Source organism: Zalophus californianus, chromosome 2, assembly GCF_009762305.2.
Source record: "Zalophus californianus isolate mZalCal1 chromosome 2, mZalCal1.pri.v2, whole genome shotgun sequence".
Lineage (NCBI taxonomy): Eukaryota > Metazoa > Chordata > Mammalia > Carnivora > Otariidae > Zalophus > Zalophus californianus.
The window spans coordinates 137496670-137512925 of NC_045596.1; positions in this window are offsets into that span (position 1 = coordinate 137496670).

A 16256-nucleotide genomic window follows, 5' to 3' on the forward strand; every position below is an offset into this window, starting at 1 on the left:
TGGCTACTATACTTAATACATCAATGAATATAGGAGTACATATATCTAGAAAAGGATATTTGAAACACTCTGCAGAGATGAATATTTAGTTACAAATGTAATTCCAACATGAAGATCTATTCATTAATAGTATATTAGGCAAAATTAGTAAACAAAATTCATTTTGATTTTTAGTACTACACCTTAGAGAGAATTCTCCATCCTCTTCTCATATTTTCAAAAAGAAAGGTGTATTTCAGAATTATTTCTCCACACCTACCTGTATAAGGAAAAGTGACTAATCCCATACTCTTTAGGCCATTCGCTGGTAGTGGGGACCACTGGGCCCCCAGAACAGAACCTTGTGTTTCCACTTGCTAATGGCTAAGTGCTCAGGTTCAACAGGCGCCTTCGCCTGCTCCTGCAAGGGCAGTTCAGGTACACGGTGCTCTCCCTGTGCTGTTTTCTCTCCAAAACAAGCCTTTTCCTTTTCCTTTTTCTTTTTTTTTTCTTTCAAGTTTAGATCATTTTGCAGGAATGAGTTGACTTCAATCCAGGCAAGAATGATGTCACTTCGGTCCCAGATCTAGGAACATTTTACAAATAAGCTAGCTTTAACCTGGAAGTCCTGCTTTGGTTCAACTATTTAAAAAATTGGTTCCCCTGGAGCTATTAGGTCTTTACCAGTTATTCCATTAGCCAGAACCTGGGAGAGGAGAAAAATCTTTAGAAAGATAAAAGCACAATATATAACAGTGCTTCTTAACCCTTTTTTTCTCATTACTGCCCCCTTAAGAAGCCTTTCTAGACATTTTTTTTCCCTAAACCCCCATCATGAAATTTTAATACCTCGGATTTCCTATAATTACTGTCTGTATGCTTGTGCTTTGTACATAAAAAGAGTAAGAACTTGTCACTTTCCAAAAATCAAGTTTTATCTCCTTAGCAACAATATTGCCCCCTTTGATAATGCCAGATAAACAGGAATTGAAATATCAGAAATAGATACTATTTTCAAGATCATTTACTTATGTTGTAGCGCACTGTCATGAATATTTCAAAGCTTGTAGTTTGCAAGTGTGGAGATTAGAAAAATATTTTTTCCTCCTGCGTACATCATAACTTGCATACATTAGTAGTTTAGTAAGGAAATAACCTCTTTGGGCTTTCTGAGAAATCACAGTATCTGAAGTCACTGGATCTTGATCTTTGAGCTCTTACGTCTTTCTACTCCAGCATTTTCAATGCCACTGCTTACAGGCAGGAAGAGGGGGTGGTTAGGGTCAGAGGGAAGTGGGAAAGGGTAAGGGAAAGGACATGGAAGGAGGGGAGGAAAGGAGGAAGATACCTACATAATAGCATATAACATTTATTCTATTTTCGAATAGTCATTCAAATCCATTAGTGAATAGCTTACCCATGTCTCTTGAAACCTCTGAACATGAGAGATTAGCACTTGGAGAGCATCTCTTATTCCCCACCCTCAATTATTTTTTAAAAATATTTATTTGTTCATTTGAGAGAGAGAGCGAGCGTGCAGGTGGGGAGAGGGACAGAAGGAGAGAATCTCAAGCAGACTCCCTGCTGAGTGTGGCGCCAGATGTGGGCTTGATCTCACAATCTCACCACGTGAGATCGTGACCAGAGCCGAAATCAGGAGTCTAATGCTCAACCAACTGAGCCACCCAGGTGCCCGCCTCAAACCCTCAATTATTAAAATCACTTCCTAAAAAAGAAAGTAATATTCAAATGTTGAGCACTGAGTTCAATATGAAGTCTGCCATACTTTAAAGTAATCATTGCTAAAGATTTACACTAACCTATGTTTCGTTTAGTCAAAACTTTCCTCCTGTATTATTTGATAAATCAACAATTTTTTGGCAAAAATCGTCAACTCTTACAATTAAGACAATAAAGCTTGTCACTGATACTTTCCTTCATTATGCTTTGCACAGTAATAAAGAGAAGAAATATGGGGATTTTAAAGTGTAATGAATTATTGTTCTTAAGATGTAATCAGTTAAAGTAGCAGGCAAAATGTACTCTTTGATTTACACTATCACTCATTCATTTGTTCATTCAAGAAATATTCACCGTGGGCATCACGTGCCTGGTGCTATGCCCTAGAGGAAAGCTGGTGCTGGGTGATCATTCTTGCCCATCTGTGGAGCTCCCCCTTTTCAGGTTAGATCCTCACTAAAAAAGGGCTTAATGTCTTTTCCCTTTGGTTATATTTCTTTAACGAAATTAGGCTTCAGAAGATACAGTTCCTTCTTTTCTCTCCCCAAATCTTTGCCATAAGTTGACAAATTATTTAGAAGTCTCCATCTGAACCTATCACATCCAAGACATGTCTGTTTGGAGAAGAAATGAGCTTTTCAATAAAACAACTCCAGTTATACAGGGTCTAGTGCTTTAATGCTAATATTACCTTCCTAGACTATACTGAAACATTGGCCCGTGACTGTTATTTATTCATCTGGGGACAAGCGAAAAACAAGTTGTAAGTATTTACTCTGAATTCATTAAAACTCCTTTATTTTGGGGGCACCTGGGTGGCTCAGTTGGTTAAGTGGCTTTCTTCGGCTCAGGTCATGATTCCAGGGTCCTGGGATCGAGTCCCGCATTGGGCTCCCTGCTCAGCAGGAAGCCGGCTTCTCCCTCTCCTTCTGCTGCTGCCTCTGCTTGTCACGCTCTCTCTCTCTCCCTGACAAATAAATAAATAAAATTTTAAAAAATTCCTTTATTTTCTAGTGTCTAAAACATTTCAATTTGTCTAGGAAGAAAAAAACATCCTCTTATTATAAGGCTATTATTTGTTTAAAGTATTTTTCTATGAATTAGTGCATAGAGAAAGTAACATTTGGGAACATATAGAAAGAACACAGATGGTAACAGGGGACGGACGGTGACAACATGACCCTACCTCACTGAGACAGAAAAGCATGTCACAATTTGCTTTGTGACATCCTCCATTGGGAAGGAGAGCATTCTTCCATGGAGAGCTAAAACCTGACATCAGTCTGCTTAGAAAGGTGTTCGTCAGGACAGCTCACACTCCTGCACTTCCAGGTGATTGCAGTCCTCAGTGAGTGTGAGAGTGGCCCATAAATAGGGTCAGGTGAAGTAGGAATGGCTAGGGACACATGTCTGATCTTCTGATCTGAGGTGAAATGAAAATACAATTTCTTAACACAGATTGTGCTTTTAAAATGCAGAGATGGAGTCTTTACTTTGTCGTGCCCTCATTTTGTCTTTCTTCACTGCAAATGACATGTGAGGTGGCATCCTCCCCATTGAGTATGCAGATCTGCAGATCATTAAATACGAAGGAAGACAGCTTTTCATTATTTATTTAGCCAGAACAAATAGTACATGAAATCTGTGTGTTGCAGACGGGGTTTCCATGGAGACTATTCTATATGAAAGAATGCCTGACCAGGCTGGAAGATTTACTGTTACCATCACCAGCCATGGCAACATTGCAAATCCCACCACCATCTTGACTTTAAAAGTAATTTGCATGGTAAATGGACTCTACCTCCTCACTGTTCTGGAAATCTAAGGTCAAGCAAAAATGATGCCTATGTGTTTCAGTGCATTTCTACAGATTTTAATGTGACTTTTAGTTTTGCTTTTGGTTTTTCTACCCAAAAGAGCTACAGAGCTGCCTGAGATTGTTTCTCCTTTCTACAATGACTAGAAATAGCGCTGATTTTCACATATGGTAAGTTAAACCCCAGAAATTACTCTTCATAGGGCTCCTTAGTAAATTCCTTGTCTTAAGTGGATCCTGCAAAAAAAAAAAAATCTCCTTATATATGCAATAGCCAGATGTGACTCTGGCTCTTGTATATGTACCCTTTGTGGGTTTTTACAAAGTGATTCATTCTAGATAGAAAGCTGAAGGATTGACTTGATGTTAAACAAATTGACAAATACCAGAATCAAGGGAGAAAGGAATGAGGACCAGCAGAAAGGGAGGGCGCAGAGGGCACATTTCTTTGGTCGTTGTCAATCCATTTAAAATACTTAAATTCAGAGAGCTACCCCTAGAAAACTGAAAGTAGGTTAATTCTCTACTTTGATCGCTACTATTCCCTCCTCATCTCCAAGCATAAGGTAAAAGCAATATGCAATCCTTAACTGTTTTTCTATTTTTTTAAAGATTTATTTATTTATTTGAGAGAGAGAGAATGATAGAGAGCACGAGAGGGAAGAGGGTCAGAGGGAGAAGCAGACTCCCTGCTGAGCGGGGAGCCCGATGCGGGACTCGATCCCGGGACTCCAGCATCATGACCTGAGCCTGAGGCAGTCGCTTAACCAACTGAGCCACCCAGGCGCCCTATTTTGTTTTGTTTTGAATGAGGTGTCTAAGGCTTGACTAACTGGAAGGAAGGAGTTGTCATCAGCCGAAAGAGCAGGAACTTCCTTCCGGTGGGGCAAGCTGGGATGAAAGTTTAGAACTCCGTTTCGCACATGTTCAGATATTTGTTAGTCATGTAAGTAAAGATGTCAGGTAGCTTTTGGATTTCTGAGTCTGAGCAAAGTCTTGAAAAGAGATGAGTGTACTTAGAAAACAGAAATGCACCAGGCACAAAGCCCTGTGGCACTTACATTAAGAGTCAGAGCAAGAGAACAAACCAGAACAAAAGACTGAGAAGCAGAGCTGCCTCACCCCGTAGAGACCATTTGTATTCTTGTCTGGGTAAATGGCATCTCCTGGAATTGTGCAGTTGATGGCCCATCTGAGAAAGCATGACCAGTGAGGCAGAATAAACATGAGAGTTTGATATTCTAGAAGCCAAGTGGGAAAAGCTTCAAAGAGTAGAAAATTATCAACCATGAAAAGAAGCGTGATGAAGGCAGAGACTAGACCACTGTAGTTTGCTTTGTAGAGGTCATTGATTCCTTTGACAAGAGCAGTTGCCACTGGTCAATAGGGGGCAAATGCCTAATTAGAACACGCTAAAGAGAAAACAGAAGAATTGGAGAGTGGGATTATATAGATCATTTTTAAGTAGACTTTTTTTTCAAAAGAGAGCAGAGAAATAGGGCAGTAGCAGGTGAATTGGGCCAAAAAAGAATGATTTCTTTTAAATTATAAGTTGGAAGAAATAATAGACATAATCTATTGTTATTCCAGTAAGAGATATTATTATTATTATATATTCTTATATATTACATGTAATATTATCATATTATTTCCAGGGAGGAAAGATTGGTGATGTAGGAGCAGGGAGGGAGAACTGTTAGAGTGATGTCTTTAGTAATCAAATACAGTGTACAAATGACATGATAGCCTTCAAATACAAGCACCCTCTGAAGAAGACAGTCACAGAGGACTGGAACTGATGCAGGTTGGTAGATGACCATGGTGACGGGACTCTGGATGCTTTGTGAGGTGTCACAGATTGGGTTCTCTGGTGGCAAACTGAGATGAAGTTTAGAATAGTGCATGTGCATTAGGGATCAAAACCTATGGAAGGGAGAGGGAGGAAACAGGATTGGGTTGGAAGAAAAATTCAAAGTACAATACATGCCGAACAAAGCCTTAACCAGCTCCAGAGAGAGCTCTGAATTTGTCCCTCAGGGATGTTTATGCCACCCCCATTCCACTGTCCCTAAAAAGACATTGGATTTGGGGTCCCTCTGGAAGTATGCACTCTTGGGCTCTTGTTAGGTGAGGTAGACCCCACAGTAGCTGCTTGCAGGGGAGCATAGCTGCTCCCAGTTCTCCCAGCAGCTGGGCTAATAGCTCTCTCGTTGAAGGGGGTGTGTGTGTGGAAAATCATCTCTATGTCCATTGCATAGAATCCTTTTTTTCAGAACAAAGAGGCAAGGAAATGGATACTTGGAAGTTAGGAAGGACGGTGAAATTGGGGGTGGGGGGAACAGAGGGCTTGCAGCTAGGAGAGGTATGATGCTGTCACCCAGGTGAATGACCGGTGAATGGACTAGGGAAATACAGAGCATTTCCAGGCAGCTTTAAGAGCCCATTTTATGTTAGGAGTTAGGAATTTCAAGCTATACCAGACAGTGTGGCGCTTTAGTCTTCTCTAATCACGTTCAACTGTGTATGTAGAAAAGAGTGAGAGAGTGAGAGAGAGGAAGAATTGAGAAATCAAACAGTTACTAGGGGGCCAAATTGTTGAGGGATTTGCAGGCCATTTAAGGACCTTGTCTTCTTACTCTGAACGAGATGAGAAGCCATTTCAGGGTTATTTTAATCCTTCTTATTTTGAAAAATAATATACATATAGGAAATTGCATAGAATATAAATGGACAGCTCATTAAATCATCACAGGTGATCAACCATAGAACCCTATCCAGGTCAGGAAACGGCATGGCCAGCCCTGTGAAAGGGCCACTCTTGCCCTCTCCCAGGGATTATTCCTTTCCTTGCTGTTAATAGTATTTACTCTCCAGACATTTACGGTATTACTTTCTTGCTTTTTCTTGTAATCGTTGTGCTATCAAACATTGTATCTGTAGAAACTAAAGATTAGGTGAGCTAGTTTTTACTTTTCTTTTTTCATCTTCTCATAAATGGAATCAAACAATATATGCGTTCTGTGTCTGGCATTTCTGCTCTATAGTACATTTCTGACATTCACTTATGCTGTTGCATTTGTAAGTTCAGCCAACCACAGGGTCAGACTTGGGTTTGGTTTTCAGAAATTTTAAGCCTGCAGCTATAGAAGATAGTTTTGTGGAGGAAGTTGTTTTTGTTTATTTCAGAACAACATAGAATTTTTCTGAGTCCATACCCAGATTGTGACATTAGAATTTTCTTCCTTTTTCTTTTTCTTTCTTTCTTGCTTTTTCTTTTTTTTTTTCTTTCTTTCTCTTTTTTTTTTCTTTCTTTCTTTCTTTCCTTTTTTCTTTCTTTCTTTTTCTTTCTTTTTCTTTCTTTTTTTTCTTTTTTCTTCCTTCCTTCCTTTTCTTTCTTTCCTTCCTTCCTTTTCCTTCCTTTCCTTCTTTCTTCCTTGTTTTCTTGCTTTCTTTTCTTTCTTTTTCTTTCTTCCTTCCTTCTTCCTTCCTTTCTTTTCTTTTTCTTTCTCTTTCTTTCTTTTCCTTTCCTTCCTTCCTTTTCCTTCCTTTCCTTCTTTCTCTTTCTTTCTTTCTTTCTTTCTTTTTCTTTCTTTCTAGATTTTATTTATTTATTTGAGAGAGACAGAGGGCAAGAGAGAGCATGAGTAGGGGGGTCAGGGCAGAGAGAGAGGGAGAAGCAGACTCTCCGCTGAGCAGGAACCCAATGCAGGGGTTCCATCCCAGGACCCCAGATCACTACCTGAACCCAAGGCAGATGCTTGTGGCTCCTGGTGAGGTTAGAATTTAAAGCCCAGAGCTCAATTCCTCCTCTCTCCAAACCTTCAGGTGTACTTAGAAGCAATCAACCCAAGGCAAAGTCTTTATTTTTTATAAAGTGTTTTATGGCAGCAACTACTTGATCACTTAAAAACTTTGTCTTCCTAAACACAAGCTAACTATACAGTTGCTGCATGCCTAGGGCTACTCCTGTTTTATTGACCATGACAATGGGTCAATGTTACCTTTAAATCTAGTCAGAAAAATAACTCCAGATTCTTACCCTTAAAATTCTATTTCTTCTACTCAAATTCAATTCCATTCAAGGTTCAGTCAGGAAAATATAACCATTAAAAAAGTATTATGAGAATAAGAAGTGTTACTATGGAAATTAAAACATACACAAATGTGGAGGGAGCTGGAAAAGGAATGACAGGAAGAAAAGAGTTGAGAAATAATAGCAAGTCACCACCAGGACAGAGGTGGGATTAGGTAGGAGCATGCAGGAAAATCTCCACAAGACTCCCTCTTCCTTCTTTACAAAATTATATTAGTATTTCCTATCTCACAAAGGATTAAAACATATAATGCCAAATATATCCCTTTTCTCAGAGACTAACACCTTACATAGTCACTCAAATCATAACCAGAGTGTTATTACAGAGGATTTCCCTTCTCAACCCCACCCCCTAACATTGCAAGTCCTTATCAATTCACATTCCTGAAATTTCTATCATCCAAAACCACATCCCTATTTCAACCCCTAGTAAGTCTTCATCATCACTCTCCGACACTGCCTTCATCAATAATTTCCTGATCTGCCTCCTTCCATCCTTCCATTTCGTCCCTCTAACTCATTCTCCCCGTTAGTGGTATTTACAAGATATGAAAAAAAAAGAAAAAGTCAGTAAACCAGGGTAAAACTCAAGCTCCCCAGAGCTCTCAGTCATCTGGCTTCAGTTCCTTTCCAGCTTCTGGGATCGGTTTCCTCCGTTCCAGCCACACCCTCCACATCCATCATACCTATCCGCCTGCTGGCTTCTAAACACCTTGACTGGTTTTACACTTCCATAGCTCTTCTCAGGCTTATCCCTTATATTGTAAGAATCAGCTCCAGAATCATGTCCTCTGTAAATTATTCCCTTTTCTCCCTTTCCCCAATCCCTACGCAAGGTAGAATTGACCTCTCTCACCTCCATGTTCCCACCATACTCTGTACAAACATATACTTGCATGATACAGCACCTGGTACCCTTGTTTATTTCCAACAGCTGCACTCTAAGGGTTGTATCCCCAGCATTAAATAGATGACCAATAATAAGTACAAAACAGACATTTATTAAATTAATGAGCAGTTGAAAGCTCAATGGCTTGGGATGCCTGGGTGGCTCAGTCAGTTAAGCGTCTGCCTTCAGCTCAGGTCATGATCTCAGGCTCCTGGGATCAAGTCCCACGTCGGGCTCCCTGCTCAGCCAGGAGCCTGCTTTTCCCTCTCCCACTCTCCCTGCTTGTGCTCTCTCTCTCTAGCTCTCTCTCTGGCAAATAAATAAATAAATTCTTAAAAAAAAAAAAAAGGCTCAATGGCTCCGTAACCCCAATTTCCACTCGGGTGGTTAATCTAAAGAAATATTAACAGCAAATTATAAGTACCTCCCTATCAGTTGTTACAAGACATTCACAAGATTTGTGCTTCTATTGTTTTTTTTTCATATTTACAAATGAATCTAGTGCCATGATCTTAAGTGGCTTTCTCATCCTGAAGCCATTTTACAAAGTAGAGAAAATTTGGAGGGGAAAGGAAATATCTCCTAGAATACTAAGCCTTCTCTTCTTAATCTTTAGTTTTAAATTCTCTGGAAACCTTATTATATATATGTATATCATTCATTATTCTTTGCTATCTGTAAGGTTAGCTCTCTGAAAGGTATATTTATGGATAGAGCAGCATATATATATAATCTTACTGGATGACCAATATAGAGATCAGCCCAAAAACCCCACAGTAAATTTATCATTCTTTGTTAATAAAGAATTTAATAGCCATATTTTGATATCATCTAAAATATGAATTTTAAGCATATTTTATTATCTTGAGGAAAAAAGATCATTAATTTTGCTGTCAAAATGCTATCATTTCCACATTAGTGTTGATAAAGTATTATCAAAACCAGTTCCAAAAAACAAGTGAATCCATTTTCTACTGATCTCTCTGGGCCATTTTTGAGGCACATCTAACCTGAAAATCTTTGCCAAAATAGATTTCTGATATCCTGAGAAATACTTTCAAGTTATTAAATAAAAACAATTATCAATAATACTGTGGCATTCATCTGGAATGAACACACGTAAACCACTGTATTCTAGAAACACAAAGTAGAATCCCACAGGTTATGAATCAGCAAGAAGCATCTGGCAACAAGGTTGCAATTACTGTCTCGTACAGAGAGATGTGATCAAACAGTACTGGTCCTCAAGGAAATTATACTTCAATATGGGAGATTGATACAATCAGTTACAATAAAATGTCATGTGTATTATGACCATGTAAGTAGAGTACTCTATGAGAATTAAGCCTATTATTATATTTCATGTTGCATTCACAAAAATGAAACTTTTTAAATGAACATTTTGAACGGGATAATGCTGCTTGACCATGCTGGGAACAGTCTTTAAATGCCTCCTCAGTTCAGAGATCTATATGTAAAAGTATCTAGATATATTATCTGACTGAAAACTTATGAAAACTAAAAAAGTATATCAATTAGCATGGCTGAATTCACATTTTAATGAGCAATCTATACATTTTCCTTTTCTGTAACAAAAATAAATTATACAACTTTAAGAGATAGTTTATATGTAATCTTCCACATCCTCTGTCCTGAGGAAATGGGAGAGATGCCATTGCTGATTATGCCTGGCTGGTCTCATCTTGGCTTAATCTCCACTTTTCCTTCCAGAAATTTTTCTTGATCATCTGTGTTCCATTCAGGTCCTTCCCTTTTCAGTTGTTCCTATGTATGGACATTTACAGTATTGGTAGAAATGTCCTTAGACTTTGTTAATTTGGTCAAATTTCACCTCTCATCACAATATGCCTAGAATGAGTTCTGTAAAATGGACATAGACAACTAAATTTGTTAAACTGAAGATACTGCCCTGTTCTCATAATGTAAGAGTGATTTCCTATCTAAAGTCTAAATTATAAAGAAATTCCCCATAGTGCAGAAACATACATGCTGGACATTTTCTAGACATCTAAGACTGTTAAATGTTTACTCCTGGCTATACTCATTTGGAAGTTTTTCCTCTACAGCCATTTGAAACCCAAGATTGTCTAAGACAATTGTTTAAGTTGAGGTCCATAGATATATTTTTGCAGGTATAAAAAATCTGTAAGAAACTGAAAGATTTGCATAGAAATTTAGTTTCATAACTCAATGTTTCCCAAACTGTGGTCTGTGGATATGTTCTTGGAGATCCACAACACTTTTTTTTTTTAAGATTTTATTTATTTATTTGACACAGAGAGAACACAAGCAGGGGGAGTGGCAGGCAGAGGGAGAGGGAGAAGCAGGCTCCCCAGTGAGCAGGGAGCCCAATGCGGGACTTGATCCCAGGACCCTTGGGATCACGACCCAAGCCAAAGGCAGATGCCCAACTGACTAAGCCACCCAGGCACCCCTCCACAACCCAACACTTTTTAATTAAAGAATTTGTGTATTATCAAATTTGAGAAAGATTTATACTGTTGTACCTGCTCCAAAAGGAGAAAACCTTTTGAAAGACTGACTCTCCATCTTCTTTCTCTTCATATATTACTTAAAAACAAGATGAAAGTCAAGGACCCTCTCTCCTAGAAAAATGTACATCTCAGGTTTTTAGTGGGTTCTAGAAAACTGGGGAACAAACCTCAGGTTAAGAACCACAAAGTCTACACTAAAGAACAGTATTTTCCTAACCTAATACAAAATATTTTAATAGTTCTTCTGGGCCCCATGATCTTCTCATATGGGTTGTCCTCTTAGCAAGACTAGAGATAGAGATCTCTTAGAAATGTTCACTACTATAAATTTCTGCCAGCTATCATCCATGACAAATATTTCCCAAAACGTGTTCTGGTAAGTAATGGTACAGAGGGATGTTCTATGAAGAAAAATAAATATGAGAAGCAATATATTTTATAGTCCATATATTACATTGGACCATTTGAAATGTCTTACTGTGTAGGGAATTTCATATGGTTCAAACTAACTATATGAATGTTAACAGTTACCATTTGGGTCATATATCTTGTTAGAAACAATGTTTAGCCCATATATCCTCACTGTAAATAAAAAGCTTTCACCATATAAGGTTAGTTTGTTCTGTTTGGGGGATGGTGCCATGAAACTAACTACAAAATAAAGCAATGGAACATTTATTCCCATTTTATCAACCTTATAAGTAGAAACAAAAGGTACTAAAATATGCATTATAATCAGGCTTTTTTGTACTAGCCTTCGTGTGTGTGTGTGTGTGTGTGTGTGTGTGTACCTTTTTTTTGAATGTGAAGAAAATTTTGGTATTTTTCTTCATTGGCTATTTTCATTATGTTTGATACACAAATTTGTCCCTTGTTTCCAGGGCACTAAGTAACTGTACATGTCTAATACACCAATGGTAACAATTTAGGTACAGAAAGCACACAGAGCCAAAAATGAGATGCAATTTCATTGTTGCAAATAGCTCAAAACAAGTACTTTGGTCTGACAGAAGGTATTAAGAAGATATTTCTCAACTTTAATTTCAGGCACACTACAGTAATTGTTTCCTTGGTTTTCTGGAACATAATTGCCACATAATCTAGGATCAGACTAGTTCTCAGAGTGAAGTAAAGAAAGCTTTTGGAATTCTGGCAATTTATTTGCAGAAAAAGATACAAATGTGTTTTTTTTTTTACCCGAAATGCATTAAATTATAAATAGTGTAGAATGTATTAAATCATAAATAGTGTGACTGCAACAAAACCTGGCAATGAATTCTCATAAATAATTCTATTTTTTCCAGCTTGCATTCTATTAAAAATATTTTTTATAGTTATACCGCAGAATTATTGGTATCAAATTTGCAATGTCATAATATTTTATGAATGTACATGAACACAAATTCATTTTCCAAAATAATCTAGTTTTAAATTTGTAAATTTGGGTGCCTGGGTGGCTCAGTTGGTTAAGCGACTGCCTTCGGCTCAGGTCATGATCCTGGAGTCCCGGGATTGAGTCCCGCATCGGGCTTCCTGCTCAGCGGGGAGTCTGCTTCTCCCTCTGACCCTCTTCCCTCTCGTGCTTTCTATCTCTCATTCTCTCTCTCTCTCAGATAAATGAATAAAATCTTTAAAAAAATAAATTTGTAAATTTTTTTTGAAATAATCTATTTAAAAATCTACTTATTTTCCCTAGTACTTAATTGTAGGAGTACATGACTATTTTCAAAAATTCTAAATACCCTAAACATGTGAAGATAGCATCCTAAGTAAAAAAATTTCTCAAGCCAACCTCAGGTACCCTAGTGAAAGAGACTGGGAATGGGTGAGAAGTAGACAAACAAAGAAAGGACTTACTGTTCTTCCTGTGGTTGAATTCCCCTGATTTGTGTCACCCAGAAGGGAGGCAGGATTGCCGCCTTCTACAACAAAAAAGATCTCAGGAATGGGACACTGTATAAAAGAACTAGTAGAAAGCATTGAAAACCAGTTATGATTTTTTATGCAAATTTTATATAATTGAATGCAAACACTAACATTATTGTCCAAAAAGAACATATAAAGATGATGCATTATGGAGAAGCTGAGTGGCTCAGTCGGTTAAGCGACAGACTCTTGGTTTTGGCTCAGGTCTTGATCTCAGGGTCGCCAGATGGAGCCCCACCTTGGGCTCTGCACTGAGCAGGGAGTCTGCTTGAGATTCTGTCTCCCTCTGCACCCCACACCCTTGCTTGCTCTCTAAATAAATCCTTTAGAAAAAAAAAAAAATTCTTTCTCGCTCTTTGCCCCCAAACCCTGCCCCGCTGCTGGTGCTCGCTCTCAAAAAAAAAAAAAAAAAAAAAAAAGATGCATTATGTCCGAGCTTCTGTCTCTCCCTAAATCATTATGATTGTTATCTTAAGAAACTTTGTCCTTCAAAAATACACTAAGATTTTTAGCACCTGGAGATTTAAAATACCACTTCTATTTATTAGTTTGAAATTATAGTAGACTAGGGCGCCTGGGTGGCTCAGTTGGTGGAGTGACTGCCTTTGGCTCGGGTCATGATCTCAGAGTCCTGGGATCGAGCCCCGCATCGGGTTCCCTGCTCAGCAGGAAGCCTGCTTCTCCCTCTCCCACTCCCCCTGCTTGTGTTCCCTCTCTGTCTCTCTCTCTGTCAAATAAATAAATAAAATCTTTATAAAAAAAATTATAGTAGACTAGAACTTAGATTCTATTCATGTCTTAATCATTAAATGTTCTGAAATTTTTAATGTACTTAGTGTACACCAACTCCAAGGAAGCAACAAAAAAATGTAGCACACAAAGCAGTGGAGGTGGAGGGCAGGGAAGAATAAATCAGCATGTGGGTGAGAAGAGGGAAAAAGAAGGGAAAGCATTCTATATTCCTCACTGACCCGAAACAATGGAGACCTGGGCACACACACAGGCCCCCTGCCATTGCTTATTCCTTTCATCTCCCCTACGTCCAATTAGTATTGACAATTAGGTCTACTAATCATTTAGCTGCACAAAAGAGATGGATACACTTTGGTCCTGAAACTACACATTCTATTCCAGGTCTCCACTAGACAGTCTCAACCCAGTTCTTTCAATAGCTATTTCTATTAAGTAGACATGTCATCCAGTTACCATGAACTTCACTATCCTTTTTGGGGCAGGGGGGAAAGGAGGAGAGTTACTCATCTTAGTAAAACAAATATGTTAGCTTAGGCAATCATTTTAATTTTACCATTTGCAACATGGATGGAGCTAGAGAGTAAAATGCTAAGTGAAATAATTCAGAGCAAGACAAATACCATATGATTCACTCATATGTGGAATTTAAGAAACAAAACAATGGGAAAAAGAGAGACCAAGAAACAGACTCTTAACTACAGAGAACAAACTGATGGTTACCAGAGGGGAGGTGCGTGGAGGGATCGGTGAAAAAGGAGATGGGGATTGAAGAGTACACTTATCATGATGAGCACTGAGTAATATACTGTTTAATCACTTTATTGTACACCTGAAACTAATATAACATTATATCTTAACCACCCTAGAAATGAAATTAAAAATTTAATAAAATTTAAAGAAATAAAAAAGAACATTGGGAAAGCAGACCAAAAAAAAAAAGAAAAAACAATTTCCTAGGTCTCATCTTACATCTACTGAGCTGGAATCTGGGGATAAAGTTCAAGAATGTGCATTTTTAGTAAGCTTTCTGAACCTTAGGTGATTACAGTGGGTGATTTCTGGGCACTCTGAAGTTTCAAAATCCCTCAGTTAAGTATAATGAGGAAGCATACGGGATATAACTGTTTAAGGTAGCAACTTAATTGAAGATAGATACCAAATGGTATATCATTCAGGTCTATGTTTCATCAGATAATACCTACAGTCAGACACCAGTAGTTGAGGCACAGAGGTTCAAAGATTTTTTAAAAGCCATGGCAATTACAATGGCTTGTTGATATACTGTAAGTGAATGTTAACATCTCACTCTTTCCATTCTTGTAGAAAAATGTTTTTAGTACTTCTAGATATAATCTCAATTCTGAGAATATTCTATCAACCAGAAAAAAAAAGACTGCCCTAAACTATGAAGGTTACCTCCTAAAGAGAAGCTACAAACACATTTCAAGAAAGAATAACAAAGTACAACATATGATAAAGTCAATGTGTACCAAAGCAAGAACTTCTCAATTGGGCCCCAGGAAACTTACAGTCTCCCCAGCCTCTGGGGATGTGAAGGACCTGTGTGCAACCAGAGTCCATGGGGTTGTGATGAATGATCTCCAGATTACCCCAATGATGTGCATAAAAATATTATTTTCTAAGAGTGTCAAGGAATAAAAGATTGGGAAGCAACAATTTAGTAAGAGGTACTGATGTGAAAATCAAGAAAACTAGGTTCAACTCCTTGTCATCCCACTGAGTTACCTTAAATTACTTAAATTGGAACACTTAGGTTCCTCATTACTTGCTAAATGACAACTAGTTTAAACTACTTCTAAGGCCTCTTCTATTTCTAAAATTCTGTAATTTTCTTTGCATTTACATTTCATGAAGTAAAATAATACTTAGTGGTAATTTAATTAAAAGCTCTAAATTCAGTCATTCAATAAATACTTATTAAGCACCTAATCTGTGCCAGGCATGTGAGAATCTGGAAAATAGATATAAAAGATAGTGTCCTAAAATGGGGTTACATATACTTCATTGTGAATAAATATTATATTTTATTATGAATAACCAGTGTCCCTTTAATTAGTTAAATAGTAAAGTCTACTGAATAACGCCTAAGTTCTAGAAACCTGTAGATAATGAAAAGCTTGCCTGTGCAAAATTAATAAATGTGAACTTCATAGTCAGAACATCTACCAATATTGAAGGGTTTTCTTCTCTGTATCCTTCACTTATTTAAAAAAAAAAAAAAAAAAAGGGTGGGGGCACCTGGGTGGCACTGTGGGTTGATGTCCAACTCCTGGCTTTAGCTTGGGTTGTGACCTCAGGTTGTGGAATCAAGCCCTGTGTCCAGCTGTGCACTCGGTGCAGAGCCTGCTTGGGACTCCCTCTCCCTCTGCCCCTCCCCACCACACTCTCTCTCTCTCACTCTCCATCTCTAAAGCACTGAGTGTTATACGCAAACAATGAACCATGGAACACTATATCAAAAACTAATGATAATAATGTATGGTGATTAACATAATAAAAAGACATTTACCTTTACTGGTAAAT